The sequence below is a fragment of the Schistocerca serialis genome, chromosome 1 (assembly GCF_023864345.2).
Source record: "Schistocerca serialis cubense isolate TAMUIC-IGC-003099 chromosome 1, iqSchSeri2.2, whole genome shotgun sequence".
Classification (NCBI taxonomy): domain Eukaryota; kingdom Metazoa; phylum Arthropoda; class Insecta; order Orthoptera; family Acrididae; genus Schistocerca; species Schistocerca serialis.
The window spans coordinates 1,150,584,074-1,150,607,083 of NC_064638.1; positions in this window are offsets into that span (position 1 = coordinate 1,150,584,074).

Below are 23,010 nucleotides of genomic sequence, written 5' to 3' on the forward strand. Positions count from 1 at the left end.
GTGCTCTGAAAAGCTAATCATTTGCATATCGCAGCATCTTCTTCCTGTCGGTTAAATTTCGCGTCTGTAGCACATCGTCTTCGTGGTGTAGCAATTTTAATGGCCAGTAGTGTATAAGGTTTGAAACTTAGGTCACGAGCTTTTGACTATTACCTCCCCCAACTGGTGGCTATTTTTATTCCATATATTATATTTGTTATTAGTTTAGCTTATATCTTATACCCAGAGTTTGAAAGACTAATACCTCGACAACTGACACACATTCTGAGATTCTCTTTTTTAAATAATCGGATAAAAACTGTACTTTGACAATCTTCTGGCATGTTACTGTATTTCCAGTTAATATTTATATTATTTAATAGCCATGAGAGTAATGATTCGGAAGTGTATTTAGGTAGCTTCACATCGAGATTATATATATTTTAGTTTGCATGTTGGATGCGCAACGGAGGTGAAATGTGGGACTGCTGATCGTGGTAGTGAATAATAGTAGGCCGACGGCGTACGCTCACTGCCGCTGCCTCACAACCAGGCCCTGGTTCCGGCTGACTTTGGCGAAAGAAGCGAGCGGCGGGGCGGCGGCGCCTGGCTCGCAGAGGCACGCCGCCCCCCTCTCCAGCCCCCGCCCCTGGTGTGGGGTGGGGGCGGCCCGCGGCTCGCGGCCGTCGCCCCCGGCTACGGGCTGTGCGGGCGGTGAGCGGCGGCGGTGGCGCCGGGGGCGGTCGATACGGCGCCGGCACAGCGCGGCGGGGGACGCCGCCCCACGCCAGCGACGCCGCCCCCGGAGGACCTCCGCCAGATGGTCCGGGCTCACACACTGCTCTACTGTCGCTTCCACCGCTCCGTCCTGCAGCCGCAAACCATACGGTAGGCCGCTACACGGAGATCTACGGTGTGTCGAGCCGTCATCTAGGCGTGACGTGAGCAGCAAGTGTTCTGTGAGGTGCGCCTGTGAGGGATCTTTTCTAGCCAGTAAGGACGTGTCGTAGCGTTTCTAGATTTCGAGAAAGCTCTTGACAGATCTGCATTTCCAACTGCGTGCGTGCTTTCCAAACTACTATGCAGTGCATGGCAGAGGATACCTCCGACTGTACTAGTTATTACTGCCTCTATCTTTTCCACTGACGCATGCAGCGCGGGAAGAGTGATTTCGGAAACTCCTGTGCCAGCGCCGTGAACTAGTGTAATGCTCTGCAAACTATTACGAAGTGCATGGCAGAGGCTATTTCCAGCTGTACTGGTTATTGTTGTCTCGATCTTGTCTATTCACGTACGCAATGCGGGAAGAATGATATAGGAAACTCCTCTGTCCGTGCCGTGAACTAGTCTAACCTCGTCTTTGCGATCTTTATCTGATTGTAATACATTCCTAGATTCTATGACTTAAAGGTGGTTGCTGAAACGTTTTTAGTTGGCTTTCTCGGTATAATTTGCCCTATCTTCACGCGTCTGCTAGTGCAGTTTCTTTAGCACCTCTATCACACTTTACCGTGGGTCAAAAAAAATCCTGTGACCATACGTGCTGTCTTTCTCTGTGTGCGTTCAATATCCCCGAACAATACTCTAGAAGGTATAATAAAAGCCGGCCTGTGTGACCTTGCGGTTCTAGACGCTTCAGTCTGGAACCGCGTGACCGCTACGGTCGCAGGTTCGAATCCTGCCTCGGGCATTGATGTGTGTGATGTCCTTAGGTTAGTTAGGTTTAAGTAGTTCTAAGTTCTAGGGGACTGATGACGACAGCTGTTAAGTCTCATAGTGCTCAGACTCATTTGTATAATAAGAATGACTCTAAAAATGCTGGTTGATTATATAGATTGACTCTTACACAGAAGATAAGAGGTACCAGCCACTTTTTACAACGCTATTTATTTATTTAAATAGCACCGTTACCGGCTTCGAACAGACAGGTTCATCTTCAGATGGCTAGTTCACCGTAATATAAATTTTACATCAGCTTTCGCTTTTTGTTTTTCCAACTGATGGGATTTCCTTGGGTTGGTGCTGCCGATCCAAAGTCCGGGCCATTATGTTCCTGTGCAGACTGCTTCGTGATCTTGCAGCATCGAAAACTGTATGACGCACTTTTTTATGTATATATATATATGCGCATAATCTAAAGCACCACTCACACACTAAGAAGATTCACCACATGGAAGTACATGTACTTGTTGGTTGCTGACGAAATCTCGTAGCTGTTTTTGGACATTTTTTTATTTCCACATACACAACATGTTTCGGGCCTTGCCCCTCCACTGATGTCCGCATGCAGTTACGTAAGTTCAAGAGACAGTTGTAAATGCCGTAGACTAATAAATGCGTATGGCACTTACAACTGCCTCTTGCGCTTATGTAATTGCGTTTGGTCACCAGACGATGGGCTGGGCCCGAAACATCTTCTGAACGTGGAAATGAAAAAATCTCCAAAGCAGCTACGAGATTTCTTCAGCAACCAACAAGCGTTTTTAGAGTAATTTTTATTATATTTGTCATGCCTGTCTCTACTAGGACTCCAGGCTGTCATAAATTCTAGAACGTATTGCATGAGCATTTGAAACCAATTTCTTTCTCAGAATGGCTGCCTTTCCCTCACATTCTACCAATGGCCCGAACTCTGCCACCTGTTCTACCCACAACTTAGCCAATGTAATCGTTCCATCTCATATCCGTGCAAACTGTTACATCCAGATCTTTGTACGAGTTGACCGGTTCCAAATGTGGCCTGTTGATGTTGCAGTCATAGGATATTAGATTCTTTCGTGTTGTGAAGTGCACAATTTTACATTTCTGAACATATAAAACATCTTGTCAGTCCTCGCACCACTTTCAAATCCTATGGAGACCTTGCTGAATATTTGTGCAGCATTTTTCAGACAGTATTTCACTATACCTCACCGCGTCATCTGCGAAAAGTCTGAGTGGAGTACACCCTTTGAAAGTCTGAAGGTACTATGAGTGAAATACGGTAAGCAAAAGTTCGCCGACAACTTGCGCAAGTTTTGAAGGACGTGGAGGAGAAGCAGTGAATGACAAGGGAGTCACACAGGCTTGTATCCTAACGCCGATGTTATTTGATTTATTAACTGACCAAGCAGTAAAAGAAATGTAGAAGAATTTTTGGAGATGGAAATAAACATCAGGGGGAAGATATAAAAAATTTGAGGTTTACCGAAGACTTTCCGCTTCTCTCAGAGACGGCAAAAGACTTGGAAGAACAGTTTAAGGGGATGGATGCTGTTTTGAAAAGAGGTTGTAAGACTAGCAGTGACAAAATTAACACACGGGTGATGTAGTCTATTGAATTAATTCCTGAGAGAATGAGTTTAGGACATGGTACAACAGAGGTTTTTCTACGGCAGCAAAATGACTGATGTTGACCGAAACAGAGAACATAAAACGCCAACTTACAACAGCAAACTGCTTCTGAAAAGAGACATTTGTTAATATATAAAATAAATTAAGGTGTCAAGAAGTCTTTGCTGGAGATGTTTATCTGAAGAGTGCTTTACGAAACTGAAATGTGAACGATGTACTAAAAACACTTCATATAACAAGAAACATTACAGAAGATGGGTAGATAATTAAAGAAAAGGTTCTGATGCGAATTACGGGCAAAAGGAATTTATTAAAGTGAGAGATCAATTGGTGGGGCGCTGCCTAAGGAATAAAGTAATAATCAAATAGCAAACGGAGGGAAGTGTGTGTGTGTGTGTGTGTGTGTGTGTGTGTGTGTGTAGAGGTGGGGCGGCAAGTGCAAGATGCAGCTGGGTTTTTCATACGATATTTCGGATGTTTCGTCGTTAATCTTGGAGCTCCAGCTGCACACGCCCCACACCATTACAGACCCTCCACCAGCTTGAACAGTCCCCTGCTGACATGCAGGGTCCATGGATTCATGCAGTTGTCTCCATACCCGTACATATGTCCATCCGCCTGATACAATTTGAAACGAGACTTGTCCGACCAGGCAACATGTTTCCAGTCATCAACAGTCCAGTGTCGGTGTTGACGGGCCCAGGCGAGGGGTAAAGCTTTGTGACGTGCAGTCATCAAGGATACACGAGTGCGTCTTCAGCTCCGAAAGCCCGTATCGATGATGTTTCGTCGAATGGTTCGCACGCTGACACTTGTTGATGAGCCAGCATTGAATTCTGCAGCAATTTGCGGAAGGATTGCACTTCTGTCACGGTGAACGATTCTCTTCAGTCGTCATTGGTCCCGCTCTTGCAGGACCTTTTTTCGGCCGCAGGAATGTCGGAGATTTGATGTTTTACCGCATTCCTGATATTCACGGTACACTCGTGAAATCTTCGTACAGGGAAATCCCCACTTCATCGCTACCTCGGAGATGCTGTGTCCCATCGCTCGTGCGTCGACTACAACACCACGTTCAAACTCACTTCAATCTTGATGACCTGCCACTGTAGCAGCAGTAACCGATCTAACAACTGCGACGGACTCTTGAAGTCTTATACAGGCGTTGTCGACTGCAGCGCGGTATTCTGCTTGTTTACGTATCTCTGTATTTGAGTACGCATGCCTATACCAGTTTCTTTGGCCCTTCAATGTACTATAATAGGCGTACGAAATTTTTCGTGATTCACGGACAGTTATCGCACAACCTTATGTTAACTGACGACATTAAAGCGTGTCTGCCCAAAAATCATGGAAATAGTGACCCCAAAGAATAGGATACATTCTAGGAGAAAAAGAAGTATTTAATTATTTTGTGGAAAATTGTGAATCACTTCTAATGTTGTTCTACTGCTAGCGCATTTTTGGTTCATTGGCTGCAAATATTGATAACCTGTATGTCATATCCCAGCCAAGAACGCACTACGAAATTTACTGTTTACCCTGGCATCTAAGTCGGCCGGGGTGGCCGAGCGGTTCTAGGCGCTACAGTCTGGAACCGCGAGACCGCTACGGTCGCAGGTTCGAATCCTGCCTCGGGCATGGATGTGTGTGATGTCCTTAGGTTAGTTAGGTTTAAGTAGTTCTAAGTTCTAGGGGCCTGATGACCGTAGCAAGTGACTGCACTAGCCAGACGGTTCTGTTTTGTCTGTACTTCCCAGAATATTGTGTGCACTTTCAGCGGTGGGGAAATCTGAAGATTAACAAGCGCCGAATAGCCTGTCATCACTGCAACAGGAAGCAAGGTAATCTTAGCGGACGACTATTACTGTAATTAGCTTTTGCTGTACTCGATAATGAAGCAGAAATCTGGCGGAACTCGTACATTATGTTCCACTTCGTCGATTTTGTTTCACCGCGCCATATCTGCGACTCGTGCCTGGCACGAGAAACAAAATCGTTTTATAGTTTTCGCGAACGACTGTGTTGTTTGACAGACATTTGTTACATCGCAAACAGGATTCATTTGCGGGTAAATCCGGCAGTCGGTTAACACGTAGCTCCCGGCACAGGCGGGTCGATGTAATGCCTTACTGAGTGCTCGATGTTGCCCGCGTTATTACCAGAATTTATTTCGCCGCCCGTAATTCGCTTTATCGTCCGGCGCTCATAATCGGAAACAGGGAATCCGTTTATTAATCTGACTGTGTGTGCGAACTGACAGGCTGCTGTAAAGCGCCAAACTACACTCCTAGGTTCGAAACAGTAACAGTACTCTATCCAGACCAAAACACTCTACTACAGGCTAAAAGTTGCCGATCCTCGGTAATGAGTAGGTAAGTGGGAGGTGGAGGGGGCCAACTGCCTGCTCTAATTATACGCTCCACTTCGTTGTTACTGTGCCCTCAATTCCCTTCCAATTCCATAAATTCCCTCTCTGCATAGTTTTCTGTTGCTACACATATATACTTCGCAAGCCACTAGGCAGTTCATGGCAGAGGGTACACCATACCAATATTATTGATTTTATTTCCTACTAGCCTTTTGCCCACACCTTCGGCCATGAACGAGTTCTGCGCACGTATTGCATATTGCATATATCTCTTCCAGTCCCCACTTTTCTCTTTCTCCATCTCATCCTCCAACTTCTGTCTGTCCATCTACTCTCTTTCTATCTATCTCTTCTGCTCTCCTTCTCTCTATGTCCATCACCTGCTTCCAACTTTGCCCATCTCTGTGAAACTCATCCCCCCCCCCCCTCATGCCTCTGTTTCTATACACCCCCTCCACCCACTCTGTACGCTCAGATGTTCATATCCATACATGTAGCCCCCGCAGGGTGTGCCGACACACACAACATGCTTGTTCTGTAGGGCAACCTACATGTCAGGAGTTAAATAACTCATTTTTGCATGTGTCTCCACTTATTTGGAAGCTAGGAGTCTGATTCCGAGACAGTAGTATGTCCGTCTGTCTCTCATTCTCTCTCTCTCTCTCCACACACACACACACACACACACACACACACACACACTCACTCACTCACTCACACACACACACACACACACACACACAGACACACACACACACACACACACACACACACACACAGTTTAAAGGGACTCCATTCACATATAGCACAAACACTAGATGAACATTGCATTAATTAAGGTAACTTACCACTTGAAATATACCATGGACAGCTGGAAGACACAGTATTGATACTACTAGACTTCGAATTAGTACTCAGAAAAATGCGACGGGCAAAATTTTCAGACAGCACACTGCAATGGTTTGAACGCCACTTGAAAAACGGACAACACTGTGAAGTCTGTGATAATGAAGAACCATCCTGGAAGAATGTTCTCTGAGAAATCCCTCAGGGGTCAGTTGTGGGCCCACTATTGTTTTTGCTTTCTATGTCAATGACACCTCGTCGGCTCTCTTCTGTGAATACCATTTGTACACCAAGTATCTCCAGCTTTACCCAAGTGCCAGACATGAAACGACAGTAACACGATCGGTGAGATGAATGCAGTCATAAGATGGGCGCGAAACTTGGAACTTCAATTCTAAATATGAAAAAGTTCCAAGTAATTTAACAACGCCGTCAGAAATTGTGTTCTGAATTCCGTGAACAGTTATCTCCTATTCTTCTCGACGGTATTCCAGTACCTCCTCCAGAAAGAATGAAGAACTTGGGTGTAATTTGCGATGAGCATGCCAGCTGGGGACAGGAAGGAAGAGTACTGAAACTTCTTGAGAGATTAAAACTTAGTGCTGTAGAGGACACGAACCCGATGAGCGTCTTATATCGCACCTACGTAAGTCGGATGTTAGCGAGCTGACAGATACAATGAGTCCTGGTTCTAGCATGAGATATATGCGCCTTAATACAGCAGCAGTTCCAAGTAGTAACGTCTGTGGGCGAAAGGTGACGGCATCTTACAGACTGTGTCAAATTGCGTTAATATATCTTCGGTGAATATTGCGTCTTTCGTTAATTATTGCTGATTTAGTATGTTTAGTTACTAGAGTGAATGAAGGTGTGAATGCAAAGTAATGTAATAACGAATATTGTTATGTCCAGTAAGTGGGTATGGGTTAGCGTGAGAACTGCGTCTGTACAGAGAGTGAATCATACTCCCTCGGGAAATTTGTAAAGTGCAACATTTTATGATAATTTAGTTATTTAAAGAAGGGGTAATTTTTATATTTGCGGATTTTCTAAATTTGTTCAGTTCATTAATTGCTCATAAAAACTATTAAGTTGAGATTGGTGAAATGTAAAAGACGCGTGGATGCGCAGTTTAATGCTGTTGTCAGATTGGCTATAACGTATATGAGCCAATCAGAACACAGTACGTTCGCTCGTATTTTGGGGGCTAAGGGATTGCTTTGTGAAGTTTGAATTTAGTTTGGAGCTGAGCCTTCGTCATGTTCAGATGTGTTTACAGGGAGCTCTGAGTAGGTGCAACAAGTTTGCGGATTAATGAGTGAAACTTGACCATCCAGAGCCTCAAAGTAAACGCTAGCGAGTGAGAAAGGCGAATGCGCGAAATCACGATTTTTGTTTGTTTACTGTGAGTTTGGAATTAACTAAAATCCGAGTGGTTTCTTACATAAATTAAGATCGAGAACAGAACGTTCGAAGAGATCGATTTCAATAATATCTGCCACAGACAATCCGTTTTGTAATCTTTTTGGTAACTGGTTCGGTTAGATGCCATAACCTGGCTATAACGGGTGTCTGTGATTGCGTGTGGTTGTCGAAACTGTAAATTTAGAACGGCGCGGACTTGGCTGTGTTTTGTGTAAAACGAGTAAGAGTATATCAAAGTTTTAACTAAAAAACAGTCTATCCTTCAACAGCTCACTTAACCCGATATTAGAAAAGCTTGATGCATGGTTAAGACACAGTTGATTCGATTTGTCCTACTACATTTCACCAATTCGAGAGACATTATCCATTTTCTAACAGGGAAGCTGGAAGATCGACCTGCAGAAGACGAGGAGATCACCGCAAAGTGAGTGGAACTGTTGTCTGTAGGACCAACTTAGAGAGCGACATTGCACCGGGACCTTTACCTTTCGTGGGCAAGTGCTCTACCAACTGAGCTTCCTAAACACAGACCAACGACCCGTCCTCACAGCCTTACTTCGGCCAGTACCTCGTTTCCTGCCTTCCATACTTTGCAGAAATTTCGATTTGGGACTTCCTGTCAGAGACGTCAGAGTTCACACTAATTGACGGAAAGTCATCGAGTAAAACAGAATGATTTCTGGCTTTCCCCAAGGCAGTATTATAGGACCTTTGCTTTTCCTTATACATATATAAACGATTTGGGAAACAGTCTGAGCAGCCGTCTTAGGTTGTTTGCAGATGACGCTGACGTTTATCGACTAATAAAGTCATCAGAAGATCAAAACAAACTGCAAAACGATGTAGAAAAGATATCTGAATGGTGCGAAAATTGGCAGTTGACTCAAAATAACCAAAAGTGTGAGGTCATCCACTTGAGTGCTAAAAGGGATCCGTTAAACGTCGGTTACACGATAAATCAGTGAAATATAAAGTCTGTAAATTCAACTAAATACCTAGGAATTACAATTACGAACTACTTAAATTGGAAGGAACACAGAAAATGTTGCCGGAAAGGCTAAGCAAAGACTGCTTTTTATTGACGGGACACTTAGAAAAAGTAACACATCTACCAAGGAGACTGCCTACACTACGCTTGTCCTCTTTTAGAATACTGCTGCGCGGTGTGGGATCCTTACCAGACAGGACTGACGGAGAACATCGAAAAAGTTCAAAGCAGGGCAGCACGTTTTGTATTATCGTGAAATAAGGGGGAGAGTGTCACGAAATGATACAGGATTTGGGCTGGACTTTATTATGAGAAAGTCGGTTAACGTTGCCACGGAATCTTCTCCGAATTCCTATCACTAACTTTTTCCTCAGAATGCGAAAATATTTTGTTGAACCGACCTACATAGGCAGAAACGATCACCACGATAAAATAAAGTAATTCAGAGCTCGTACGGAAAGATATAGGTGTTTGTTCTTTCTGCGCGCGATACGAGATTGGAATAATAGAGAATTGTGAAGGTGGTTCGATGAACCCTCTGCCAGGCACTTAAAAATGTGATTTGGAGAGTATCCATGTAGAAGTAGATGTAGATGTAGAAGAAAGACTTCTGCTTGCCACTATGCCCTTAAAAAGGTTCGGATCAAACTGTATATACGCAGGACGTGAGACGTAAATTTGTGCAACCACTCTTTCTACCAAACAATCCACTATTGCAATGGAGTCCACCCTGGCTCGGATAGTAAGAACATTAGACAGTTAGAACTAAGCATTAATGTGCGTCACACCTGTAACATCCGTCTATTCGACCACGCCAGTTACGTTGGTTGCGGCCAGACACATTGCACTATTAATAAACGCTGCGTATATCTACTTCATCGACTCATCTGTCCCACACACGCTTCCCCAGTATCTCTCTACGGACATCGAGCATCCGTCACCTGACCATAATCGAAACATGGGGTCTCACTTAGCTAATACTCTAGCTGTGCCATTTCGTAAAACAGAAACTCCTTTTGAGTTGTTGCCGTCCGCAACTGGAAGAAGCTACCCGACGCTCTGACGGCAGTGGATGTCCATTAGTGCTAGCGCTCATAATTTAAATCCACGATCCCTTAATTAGCCTTCCTTGTTTTTTGTTTTTTTTTGCGTTATAATACTTACAAAATATTTTTAAACGTATGTTGTTGTTGTTGTGGTCTTCAGTCCTGAGACTGGTTTGATGCAGCTTTCCATGCTACTCTATCCTGTGCAAGCTTTTTCATCTCCCAGTACCTACTGCAACCTACATCCTTCTGAATCTGCTTAGTGTATTCATCTCTTGGTCTCCCTCTACGATTTTTACCCTCCACGCTGCCCTCCAATACTAAATTGGTGATCCCTCGATGCCACAGAACATGTCCTACCAACCGATCCCTTCTTCTGGTCAAGTTGTGCCACAAACCTCTCTTCTCCCCAATCCTATTCAATACTTCCTCATTAGTTATGTGATCTACCCATCTAATCTTCAGCATTCTTCTGTAGCAAACGTATATTGGGTGTAATTTGTAACATACTTATCATGATGAATGAAATGCAAAATATGTAGAACGCCTGGTTACATATAAGAGAGCGCCCTGTCGCCTTAAGCTTTCAGGGATAAATAAATAAATAAAAATAAATAACGATTGGCGGTAAAAATATCCATAAGCCTTCGCATGCACTCTGATCCCCATTATTCTCATGTTCCCTACGTGACATATGCTATGGCAGAAGAACAATTGTAAAATTTTTTGAGAGAAGCACGGGGACTATGTAACTAGCCTGTTTATGTGTCTCTATGTTGCCGGCCGGTGTGGCCGAGCGGTTCTAGGCGCTTCAGTCTGGAACCACGCGACCGCTACGGTCGTAGGTTCGAATTCTGCCTCGGGCAGGGATGTGTGTGATGTCCTTAGGTTAGTTAGGTTTAAGTAGTTCTAAGTTCTGGGGGACTGATGACCTCAGATGTTAAGTCCCATAGTGCTCAGAGCCTTTTGAACAATTTTTTGTCTCTATGTTGGCAGCGCTATGTAGCGCTCTGCATTAATAACTCTGACAGCGCTGTGTGCACTCGTAAGAGACTCTCTGGCTGGTCGAACTACCAGTTGGAAGGTAAGAGCCAGCGGTGATGGCAGTTGGAGGTGAACAGCCAGTAGTGATGGAGGCTGGAAGTGAGTAGTCAGCGTTGATAGAGGTTAGAGGTTTGAAGTGTTCGCGAAAGCGGACGATCTGGACGTGTCCGACTTGGAGATTGAATATTATTCATGATTATCTAACTTTTGAAACTGGATGTCACCATCGATTATATAATTTTTGAATTGGTTGTCACATTATTAAGGTAAATGCATTGTTTGCTCTGCAACAAAATCTTTCCTTTGCTAACCACATACCTATTAGAAGTTAGAGCCTTCAGTACTTACAATATTTTATTTAGCTGGCTGTACTGGCGTTTCCTGTATTGCATTAGTTCGTGTAATAAAAAATTTTGTGAGGTAAGTGACTTATGAAAGGTATAGGTTATTGTCAGGATTTCTTCTAATTCAGGGCCATTCTTTTGTATTAATTATTTGAAGCCAGGTTATCAATTTTAAAGCAGTCAGATAGCGCTATCCTTGAATATTGTGAGTAATTAATGAATAGGAAAAGTTTGAGTTCTGTTTGTCGGGGGACATTCTGTAGGTCAGATTTGAAATAATAAAGACAAGCAAAGAGAGAGTGAGTTCAGTTTCACTCAGCAGTTTAAGTAGGTTTACATGCATTCAACTTCACTTAGCAGTTTAAGAACATTGAGTAAGCATTCAGCAGTTTAAGTAAAATCATATTTAGAAGTTTCATCTTCTCAGTTATTTCAATTTAAGCAAAAACATTATTAGGAAGTTTCACAATCCCTGGCATCATGACTTACTGATGTCGTATGTCGACCAGTCACAAGACGACTATGGGCTATAAAAGATCATCGCAACAGCAAACACGACAGCAATAGAGAATTGCGTCGAAAGTTACTGAGATCTGTCGCAACAAGAAAACCGGGAATATCTTAGACAAGGATTTCGTCGCAAGAAACATCGGTCAGAAGTCACTAGCTAGTAAGGTAATTAGTTAGTCCGTCAATGGAATAGAAACAATTGTCCGGGGGGAATGATTTCTGGTTAGATTTAAAACTTGACTTGCTACATGTCCGACTTTTTATGTTACTGGACAAATAATGGAGAACTTTTTGCTATTGCATACTGAACTGTTTTCGGACCGGCTGATAGTTTTGATAAGGGATATTGTAGGTATCGGCATCAGAGAGGCAATTTTGACGTTGCGGTCGATAATGGAAACAACACTAAGAAATAATCGAGACACGTTAATAGGATTTGTCGACCTGGAAAAAGCGTTCGAGAATTTGAAGTGGTGTAAGATGTTAGAAATTCTGAGGAAAATAAGGTAAGCTATAGGGAGAGAGCCAAGAGGGAGTAATAAAAGTGGACGACAATGAACGAAGCGCTCGGATTAAAAGGGGTGTCAGACAGGTATGTAGTCTTTCGCCTCTACTGTTCAATCGATACATCTAAGAAGAAATGATGGAAATAAAAGAAACATTCAGGAGTGGAATTAAAATTCAAGTCGAAATGATATCAATGATACAATTGGCTGATGACGTTGCTATCCTGAGTGAAGGTGAAGAAGAATTACATGATCTGCTGAATGGAATGAACAGCCTAATGAGTACAAAATACGGATTGAGAGAAAATAAAAGAAAAACGAAAGTAATGAGAAGTAGCAGAAATAAAAATAGCGAGGAACTTAACGTCAAGATTGATGGTCACGAAGGAGATGAAGTTAAGGAATTCTGCTAGCTAGGCAGCAAAATAAGGAATGATGGACGGAGAAAGGAGGACATCAAAAGCAGACTAGCAATGGCAAAACGGGCATTCCTGACCAAGAGAAGTCTACTAGTATCAAACATAGGCCTTAATTTGAGGAAGACATTTCTGAGAATGTACGTTTGGAACACAGCACTGTATGGTAGTGAAACATGGCCTGCGGGAAAACCGGGACAGAAGAGAATCTAAGCATTTGAGATGTGATGCTACAGAGATATGTTGAAAATTATGTGGATTCATAAGGTAAGGAATGAGGAGGTTCTGCGCAGAATCTCAGAGGAAAGGAATATATGGAAAACACTGACAAGAAAGTACAGGATAATAGGACATCTGTTAAGACATCAGGGAATGGAATCCATGGTACTAGAGGGAGCTGTAGAGGGCAAAATCTGCAGAGGAAGAGAGAGATTGGAATACATCCATGAAATAATTAGGTTACAAGTGCTGCTCTGAGATGAAGAGGTTGGCGCGGGAAAGGAATTTGTGGCGGGCTGCATCAAACCAGTCGGGAAACAGATGACTCAAAATCAAAACAAAAAGTGAAAGGCATTCCTGTTTCATGTTTCATAATATTCCATATACAATGTTAATATTATTATGTGAATTGTTAATTGCGTCGTAATATTTCCTTAAGGATGTTACAAGGTAACGTAGCTTAAGTTTCGAGACGGATACCGAAATAGTATTGTAGCTCAGGAGTGCATTTTCATTTGTATGAATGTTGGATTTCTGTAAAATGTTTACTAGCCAAGATGGGACGCAGTAAAATATGCAACATGTTTCATATCTGAAGATGACCGGAAACGATCAAAACTAGTTACCAATTTCCCTCAGTGTGATTTAGGCTATTAAAGATTATACAAAAAGGCGTCACACATTCCTTGAAATAACCGATTGCGTCTTTACACCGAAAATGTCAGGTAGCTACAAAGTATTTCTTTGTGTGAACCTGATGTGTCAACAACAATCCAATCCAATAGTGTACGTATAGAGCGGCATGGCAGTGTGTTCTAGCGTCACATCGAATTCTTTTGTGCGAACCTTTGCCGGTTGTTGTCCTGGCTTGGCAAACTCTTGGTAGGAAAGTAGCTTTTATTTATGAAACTACGAAGTGAAAATCATTAATAAAAATAACAAGTCTAGTTCTACCGCAGTGTTGCTGCGATCGATGAGTCTACGAAATTCAAGACATAGACATTTCAAATCATCTTGCTGCGACAACCTCTGCACAATTTCTACGTACGATATTTGGAAGAACGGTGTATTACAGTGCTTTTCTAAATCTCATATAACGGCATGATTGATCCTATCTCGAAACAAACTTTATTTTCCTCATCCTGCTGTTGTGTGAGAAGCGTCACACCCTGGAGTAAGAAATGTCACAATATTTTCTGTGCTGTTACGCCATCAGACGCAGCAGCCAGCCAAGGGGTATGTGGGACAGACACGTGCGTAATTTTGCAGCTCGTCGCTACAATAACGCCTTCGTCGCGATCCTAGACACAGCCGTCTGCCATAGCAGTGGTCTGAATTGCTGCATGCTGTAGCACAGAGCCACGTCTCGCAGCCTGCTGCGTGACGGGTACTGATATCCTGGCACTATATGCCCAGCGAGGGTAACTGTATGTCGGGGTTGGACAAAAATATTGAAGCGCTCCAGGAAATGTGTTCTTGAAAATAAATACAGGAGCTAGCCAAGCCTGCACGTAGCGGTGTTGTATCTGAAGATGCACGACACCTGTGCAATGTCATCAGTACGTTGCAAGAGTAAGCAGTGGTGGGAACAGTGTTCCGTGTAGTTGTGAGTGCAGTATACGTCGGAGCTGAGTGAGTTCGAACGTGGGCCAATCGTTGGAGTTCGTATGGTGGGTGCTTCCGTAACCAAGGTAGTCGAGGAGCTTGGTGTTTCAAGAGGCAGCATGTCGAAGATTTCTACCGCACACAGGGAAAGGGTAAAAACATCACCAGGTAAGCCACAACGTACACGAAAGTGTGTGTTGCGCCTACTTGACAAAAGTTCGTTGCATTATGTCTTTGTGTGGTATACCTTTTTTAACTGGACTTTAGTCAAAGGAATATTGAGCTGGTTTGTTTAAGATGAATTAATTGATTACTTTTCTCCTTTACGTTTTTTCTACTGCTTTAACAGCTTCTTATACTTTTTAGTTTATCTTATTATTGAATGAACTCCTTAGACTGCCTTAGATAATCATTTGATGAATAAGTTCAGGGGAGTATCTCACACATGGTTCACCTCTTACTTTAAGAATAGACAGGGAAAAATCATTCTCTGCAGTACTGAGAATGGCTGTGATGTGGGGTCCGAGTAGGGTACAGTCAAATGTGGGATGCCCCAGGGGTCAGTACTGGCGTCTCTACTGTTCCTTATTTATACGAGGGTTGGAACTTAAATAGTGGCAACTATTTATTCACAACCGATACGAAGGAGTTACAGTCCTTCAAAGTAATCGCCAGCCTAGTGTAGAACCCGTTGCCAGCGATGTGGAAGGCGTAGTATACCGTTAGAAGAGCCTGTTCTGTTGCTGGTGCGAATGGCGCGGTCTACTCCCTGTCGAATCTCTGGAACAGTTCTGAAGCGAATGCCCCGAAGTGGTTCCTTTATCTGCGGAATCAAATCAAAGTCACAAGGACTTAAGTTGTGTTACTGTTCGTTTTTGGAGCATCACTTGCGACCAGCTTTGCGAAAGAAGCGGCGACACTTTCTGCGAAACCCACCCATCATTTTGCACCACAATGCGAGGGTGCATACAGAGCAAGCTGTGGCTGCTCTGTTCGGTCGATGGGACTGGGAAGTACTGTACCATGCACCATAATCCCGGACTTAAGTTCTTGTGACTTTAATTTGATTCCGAAGATGAGGGAACGCCGGGCGCGGTGGTCTCGCGGTTCTAGGCGCGCAGTCCGGAACCGCGCGACTGCTACGGTCGCAGGTTCGAATCCTGCCTCGGGCATGGATGTGTGTCATGTCCTTAGGTTAGTTAGGTTTAAGTAGTTCTAAGTTCTAGGGGACTGATGACCACAGCTGTTAAGTCCCATAGTGCTCAGAGCCATTTTTGAAGATGAGGGAACCACTTCGTGGCATTCGTTTCAGAATTGTTCCAGAGTTTCGACAGGCAGTAGACCACTCCATTCGCACCATCAACAGAACAGACTCTACTAACGGTATACTACGCCTTCCTCATCGCTGGCAAAGGGTTCTACACTATACTGCTGACAACCTTGAAGGACAGTAACAGGTGCAAACATGTAACTCTTTTGTATCAGTTGTGACTAAATAGTTGCCACAGTAGTGGCCCCAGAACTGACCCCTGGGGCAACCCCCATTTGACGGTACCCCACGCGGACCCCACATCACAGGCATTCTCATTACCGTAGAGAACGACTTTTCGCTGTCTATTCTTAAAGTAGGAGGTGAACCAGGTGTGAGCTAGTCCCTGTATTCCATAATGGTCAAACTTCTGGAGCAATATTGTGTGATCAACATAATCTAACACCTTAGTTAAATCAAAAAGATGCCTAGCGTTGGACGCCGATTATCCATCCAGTACCACACAGAGAAAAGAAAATATAACGTTTTCAGTTGTTAAACCACTTCTAAAACCATTCTGTACATTTGACAGCAAATTATGGGAAATAAAATGATCAATTATCGTTATATACACACCCTTCTCAATAACTTTAGCAGACACTGATGGTATAGAAATAGGTCCAAAATTGTCTACATTATCTCCTTCTTCTCTATAGTCCTGGGTTCAAGGCAGGGGCACCCGCGCACCCGAGCCAACTGGGGCCACATGCAATGTACGCCACCCAGCAGTGTAGCTACACCTGCTGCAGAACTGACAACACCTCTTGCATTAGCAAGGCGGCTGTCGCTAGCATTCTGCTGCCTCAGTGGAATCACTCGCTTCCGTGGTCAACACCCTCAGCCTACTGCACGAGAAATGTCGAACACTGAAGAATGTTTTATTGAGCGGGTGTGGCATCGTATGCTATTGATACCATGCCACGCCAGTCCGGGTCTATATGTTGGAAGTAGCCGATGTGACTGCACCACCAACCTGCGGCCTGCTCCAGAACCTCGTCAATCCGCGCGGTCAGCATCGCCACAGAGGAGACTTAAAAGGACGCCGCACCGACCAGTCCCTAGCCCTGTCTGACCTGTTAGTTTAGCTCTGTCTGGCCACTCTGAGCGTTGTCACTTAGCCTCTGTTACAACTCGGCTTATGTCACCGAACTGCAACGGGCAACAATCTGGACTACCTGTTATTCAAGTTAAGCAAAAGAAGTTTTTCAAACATTACGTGTGTATATTATTAGTTTGCCCTCTGTCACAGAACCCACCAACTCCTTGCTGTCCGGCAAGTAGCACGACCAAACAAAATGGCTCTGAGGACCATGGGACTTAACTTCTGAGGTCATCAGTCCCCTAGAATTCAGAACTACTTAAACCTAACTAACCTAAGGACATCACACACATCCATGCCCGAGGCAGGATTCGAACCTGCGACCGTAGCGGTCGCGCGGTTCCAGACTGTAGCGCCTAGAACCGCGCGGCCACTCCGGCCGGCACGACCAAACAGCTAGCGCTCTTGAGCCTGTGCTCACTGCGGTACTACAAGATCCCCTCCCCACAGCCATTCGGGGAGTAGATGTGGCCATTCTGTAACACTGGTGTCAGCGTAGCGGTCAACGCAGACACGACACCGTCACGGTCCAAAGATTACTGTTCTAAATAGAGTGCACCCAACAGCAATACGTAACTGAAAATTCATCTCGCATATTGCTCCCACTACCTCACTGCACAAGGCTTACTCACTCACCGGAGTTTTTTAGAAAGCCTCCTCCGCGTTTATGACAAAGCACCCCGTCTCTTCAAACTTTCCCTCTACAAAACCATTGCTATCCGTACGTTAGCACCGTGCACCTTGAATAACAGTGTTGACAAAATGGAAATGCCCACAAAATATTCAGTTCACCTTGAGATAGGCCATGTAGCTTACAGCATCCTCACCCAGGGCAGACGAGGTAAGTTAGGTTGCCTACCTTACAGTGCATTAAATTTTTTGAAAACTAGACATGATTGTCTCAATGGGAGTTCCGCGATCGCTCATGAAATAAAATATGGCGTTTCAGTCTTCGATCGCTATTCTTTATTTTCAATTACCGGTTTCGGGCTAGCTGTCCATCTTCAGATCATATGTTGTAGTTACAGAGTAACTTGTCCGTACAGAACACACGGTTCACTGTCATTAAGTAATATATTTACTTATGACAGTGAACCGTGTGTTCTGTACGGACAAGTTACTTTGTAACTACAACATATGATCTGAAGATGGGCAGCTAGCCCGAAACCGGTAATTGAAAATAAAGAATAGCGATCGAAGACTGAAACGCCATGTTTTATTAAATTTTTTCCGTGTCAGTTTTATTTTTCCACCTTGTATTTCAGCAAGTGACCTGCCCTTAGTGAGCAAAAGCCTCTTGCGACTGCGCAATCCTTTCTCTGTCCACATTTCCGTGAGAGAAATCTTATATAAATCGTTATTAAGACAATATGACATATACTACCATCCATGAAGTGATACGGTAATCTGAAATCACTTACTGTTGTGACAATTGTTGTTGCCTTATAATTTGGACCACCTTCATTGAGACATATTTGTCACCAATTATAAAGCTTTTCAAATTATTCTTTATTAAAACAGTCCTTCGCCAAAATCCCCACATCACGTCCGATAGCATATCGTGGTATTACGTAGTCCTTCTTTGTAGAAAGCAGCTTCATCAAATGGAGCAAAAGGAAAATGTATGAAAAAAAATCTGTTCGCTGGTTCTCATAACAGTGCTGACAGCTCAATTTACTCATCAGGTACTACTGTAGGACAATGAGATCCAGTCGGTACTTACATAGGGAAATCCAAATATTCATCTCTATTTGCAAATTATTTGGTTGTAAAATTAATTGCAATATTGCAGGTTTTGCTATTGCTTTGCTGGTAATTTCCTCTATACTTCCATTTCCATTATATTCTAAATAATTGTCATACTTACCAGAAACTGCATGGACCAGCCTTCTGCTTCTCAAATATTAATGAGATACTCACCTGGAAAAAAAGAGAAGACCGTTTTGTTCAACTGCTTATTTACAGCAGCATTATAAAAAGGAGTAGACATTTGAAAGACATTTAATAGTAACAGGCAGAAATTTTCCAGTAACCACAACAATCATTCAGAAAATAGAAATTACAAAGTATCGAAAAAATAAAAAAGCGTATTGTAATGATAAATTGAACCAAAAACACTGGTTGTAAATGGAAGTCCGAAATGAGGTGGCCTAGCTGTATACAGTACATTTTTAGTGTTGCCTCTGAAGACATGCTATAGCAGTATTTGTCAATTAGTAGTCTAATTTATAAGAATATTTTTGCATTTGAAGTTTGTTGTAATGGTTCAAATGGCTCTGAGCACTATGGGACTTAACATCTGAGGTCATCAGTCCCCTAGAACTTAGAACTATGAGGGACACTCCAAAAGAAATGCACACTATTTTTTTTAAAACCATCTTTTATTCTACATGTTTGAAAGTCTTACAGTGCGTAGATACATCCTGTAGGAACAATATTTTCTTTTCTCCACATAATTTCCATCCCTTTCAACTCAGCTCCATCTTGGAACCAGCGCCTGTATACCCGCATGGTAAAATTCTGGACCAACCTTTTGGAGCCACTGTTTGGCAGCGTGCACAAGCGAGTCATCATCTTCAAACCTTGTTCCACGGCCGGCCGGAGTGGCCGTGCGGTTCTAGGCGCTACAGTCTGGAACCGCGAGACCGCTACGGTCGCAGGTTCGAATCCTGCCTCGGGCATGGATGTGTGTGATATCCTTAGGTTAGTTAGGTTTAATTAGTTCTAAGTTCTAGGGGACTGATGACCTCAGAAGTTGAGTCCCATAGTGCTCAGAGCCATTTGAACCTTGTTCCACGAAGAGAGTCTTTCAGTTTCCCAAAGAGATGGTAGTCACATGGAGCCAGGTCAGGACTGTAAGGCGGGTGTTTGAGCGTTGTCCATTCGAGTTTTGTGATCGCTTCCATGGTTTTTTGACTGACATGTGGCTGTGCATTGTCGTGTTACAGCAAAACATCCTGCTTTTGCCAATGAGGTCGAACACTACTCAGTCGATCTTGAAGTTTCTTGATTGTCGTCACATACGCATCAGAAATTATGGTGGTTCCACTTGGCATGATGTCCACAAGCAAGAGTCCTTCGGAAATGAAAAACACCGTAGCCAAAACTTTTCCAGCAGAATGTTTGGTTTTGAATTTTTTTTCTTGGGTGAATTTGCATAATGCCACTCCATTGATTGCCTCCTCGCCTCTGGTGAAAAATGATGGAGCCATGTTTCATCACCTGTCACAATTCTTCCAAGAAATTCATCTCCACCATTCTCGTGAAGTTCCAAAAGTTCGCTGCATACCGTTTTCCTTGTTTCTTTGTGAGCCATTGTCAACATCCTGGGAACCCACCTGGCACAAACCTTTTTTAACGCCAACACTTTCAGTATTCTGCAAACACTTCCTTCCCCTATCCCAACGTAGCGCTACAATTCGTTCACTGTGATGCGTCTGTCAGCAGTCACCAATTCGTTAACTCTCTGCGCATTGTCTGGAGTGTGTGCAGTACGAGGCCTGCCGCTGCGAGGACAATCCTAAATATTGCCGTGCCCGCTTTCATCACGTAACCTGCTTGCCTGACGACTAACTGTACTGCGATCGACAGCAGCATCTCCATACACCTTTTTCAACCTCTTGTGGATGTTTCCACTGTCTCGTTTTCACAGCACGTTGCTTCTGACGAACGTCAAGTGTAGCAGCCATCTTAAAGACATGCTGTGACGGCGCCACCCACGGGAACAGGTTGGACTAAGTTTGAAAACAAGCGGGAAGGATGTACCTACACACACTAAAACTTTCACACATGCAGAATGAAAACTGTATTTTTACAAAAATAGTGTGCATTTCTTTTGGAGTGACCTTCGTACTTAAACCTAAATAAGAACACCACACACACCCATGCCCGAGGCAGGATTCGAACCTGCGACGTAGCGGTCGCGCGGTTCCAGACTGAAGCGCCTAAAACCGGTCGGCCACGCCGGCCGGCTTTGTTGTAAAAATAACTGTGATACGCATTTAAGACTATTTGGAAATTGTGATGTTAGAGTGTGTTGCTAATGTATATTTATAGCTTACGTAAAGGAATATGTGAAATGTATAATTCACTAAATAATATTTCGTCATGGTTAATGAAATAAAATTGTTCATGTATGTAATTTTATATATTTGTGCAATATGTCATTTGTATAAAATGGTACACGCTTAGGGACAATATGTAGAATATTTATTATGTTAAAGACGAAGTGCTTTTGAACAGTACGGAAGTTACAGTGGGAAGCGTAAAATGGGGCTTGGGTTTTTGGCGCGCTACCTGTAGAGCGAGTGGGAACGAGAAGACACAGTCTGTAGGCAGCAGCAGAAGAGGCAACATTCGGATGCAGCAGGTGATGCCCTGTCTGAAAATTGTTGCACGATATCTCCGAATGATGACTGCTGAATTATTACGGCTTTGGTACAAGTTGTCGGGCTAGGTAACGGACGTTAAGACGACGCCAAGGAGAATTAATTTCCCCATACTTCAAGAATCTTATACGCCTTACCATGGGTAGTGCACCCGCTATTATTGTCCCCCACACACCACGTCTATAGCCAACAGGTTACGAATTGTACTGTAATTAGAATTGTAGGAGTGTGTACAATTAAATCAAAATTAACTTTTTTTGAGTAATTACTGTGTTAAACATAAAATTTGGTTCACCCTGTTATTTTATTTGCAATCATTCACCTATATAGGGTCCTTTCCTGGTGTTTGACTATTCCAAGTAAGCCTGTCATCAAAACGTTTGAAGCGCTTTATTCGGTATATACAAGCACTAATTTTCATCTTTGAATAAATGTTTGAGAATAGTTGTTTTGAGCTAACTTTCAAAGTGAGTGTAAAATTACTCTATATGATTTACGTAGTAGAAGTGCTGAAGTGAAATTTTGCTGAAGTACTGAAGTAGATGTTTTTAGACAAATTTAGCGATTTTAATGTTGTTACTCTCCTTGTGGCAAATGAATGAAGTGAAAGTGAGTAAATAAGTTTTGAGTAAAGTACAGATGTAATTCTCTCAGTTATAAATGAAATTTAGTAGAGTACAAAGAGTTATAACTAGAAAATTGCTATGTGGCTCAATAAAACTGAAGCAGGGTTGCATAAAACTACTGAATGAGAATATAGAGTGCTGAATGTCTCGCTATATGGTGGCACAACATGCAATGTGTGATCTTCATGAGTAATAAAAAGGGCGGAAATGATGTTTATGTTGATCTCTATTCGAATTTGCTACACACGTTCCGGAGCTCTCGGAATGTAAAAATTTTTTGAGATGTATAAAATGTACTGCACAACAGGTACTTTTTAACTGCCTTTTTAAATAAGTATATTTTTGCAATTTCTTTAATCTGTTTTGGTAATTTATTGTACAGTTTTATTCCTTGGTAGAAAATGCTGTTTTGAGTTTCATGTTTATTTTTTCTTGGCAAATGTAAGTTGACTCTAGCTCTTGTTTCATGGTCATGGACAGAGCTATTTGTGCAGTAATAACCAATGTTATATTTGATGTGTACAGCTGACTGGTAAATATATTCACATGGATCAGTTGAAATCCCCAGTGTTTTGAACAGGTCTTTACAATGAGCTCGATTACTGTTTTTGGTCGTTGTTCTTATGGCTCCTTTTTGGAGTTTGAAAATTATGGTCATATTTTGTGCATTTGTTCCCCAAAAAAGAATGTCATTGCTCGGAATTGAGTGTACATATGAACAGTATCTAACTGAAAGACACTGCATGTTACACACTGATGATAGGATTCTAAGGGCATTACATGCTGATGACATTCTGTTTGCAAGTACCTTTGTGTGTTCATAACACTTCAACTGAGAATCAATATTCATTCCAAGAAATTTTGCATTGTTAAACACTCTATAGAGGTGCCATCTATATTGAACATTGTATTTTTCCCTCTTCAAACTGTAATTCATGGCATTAGTTTGCTTTATT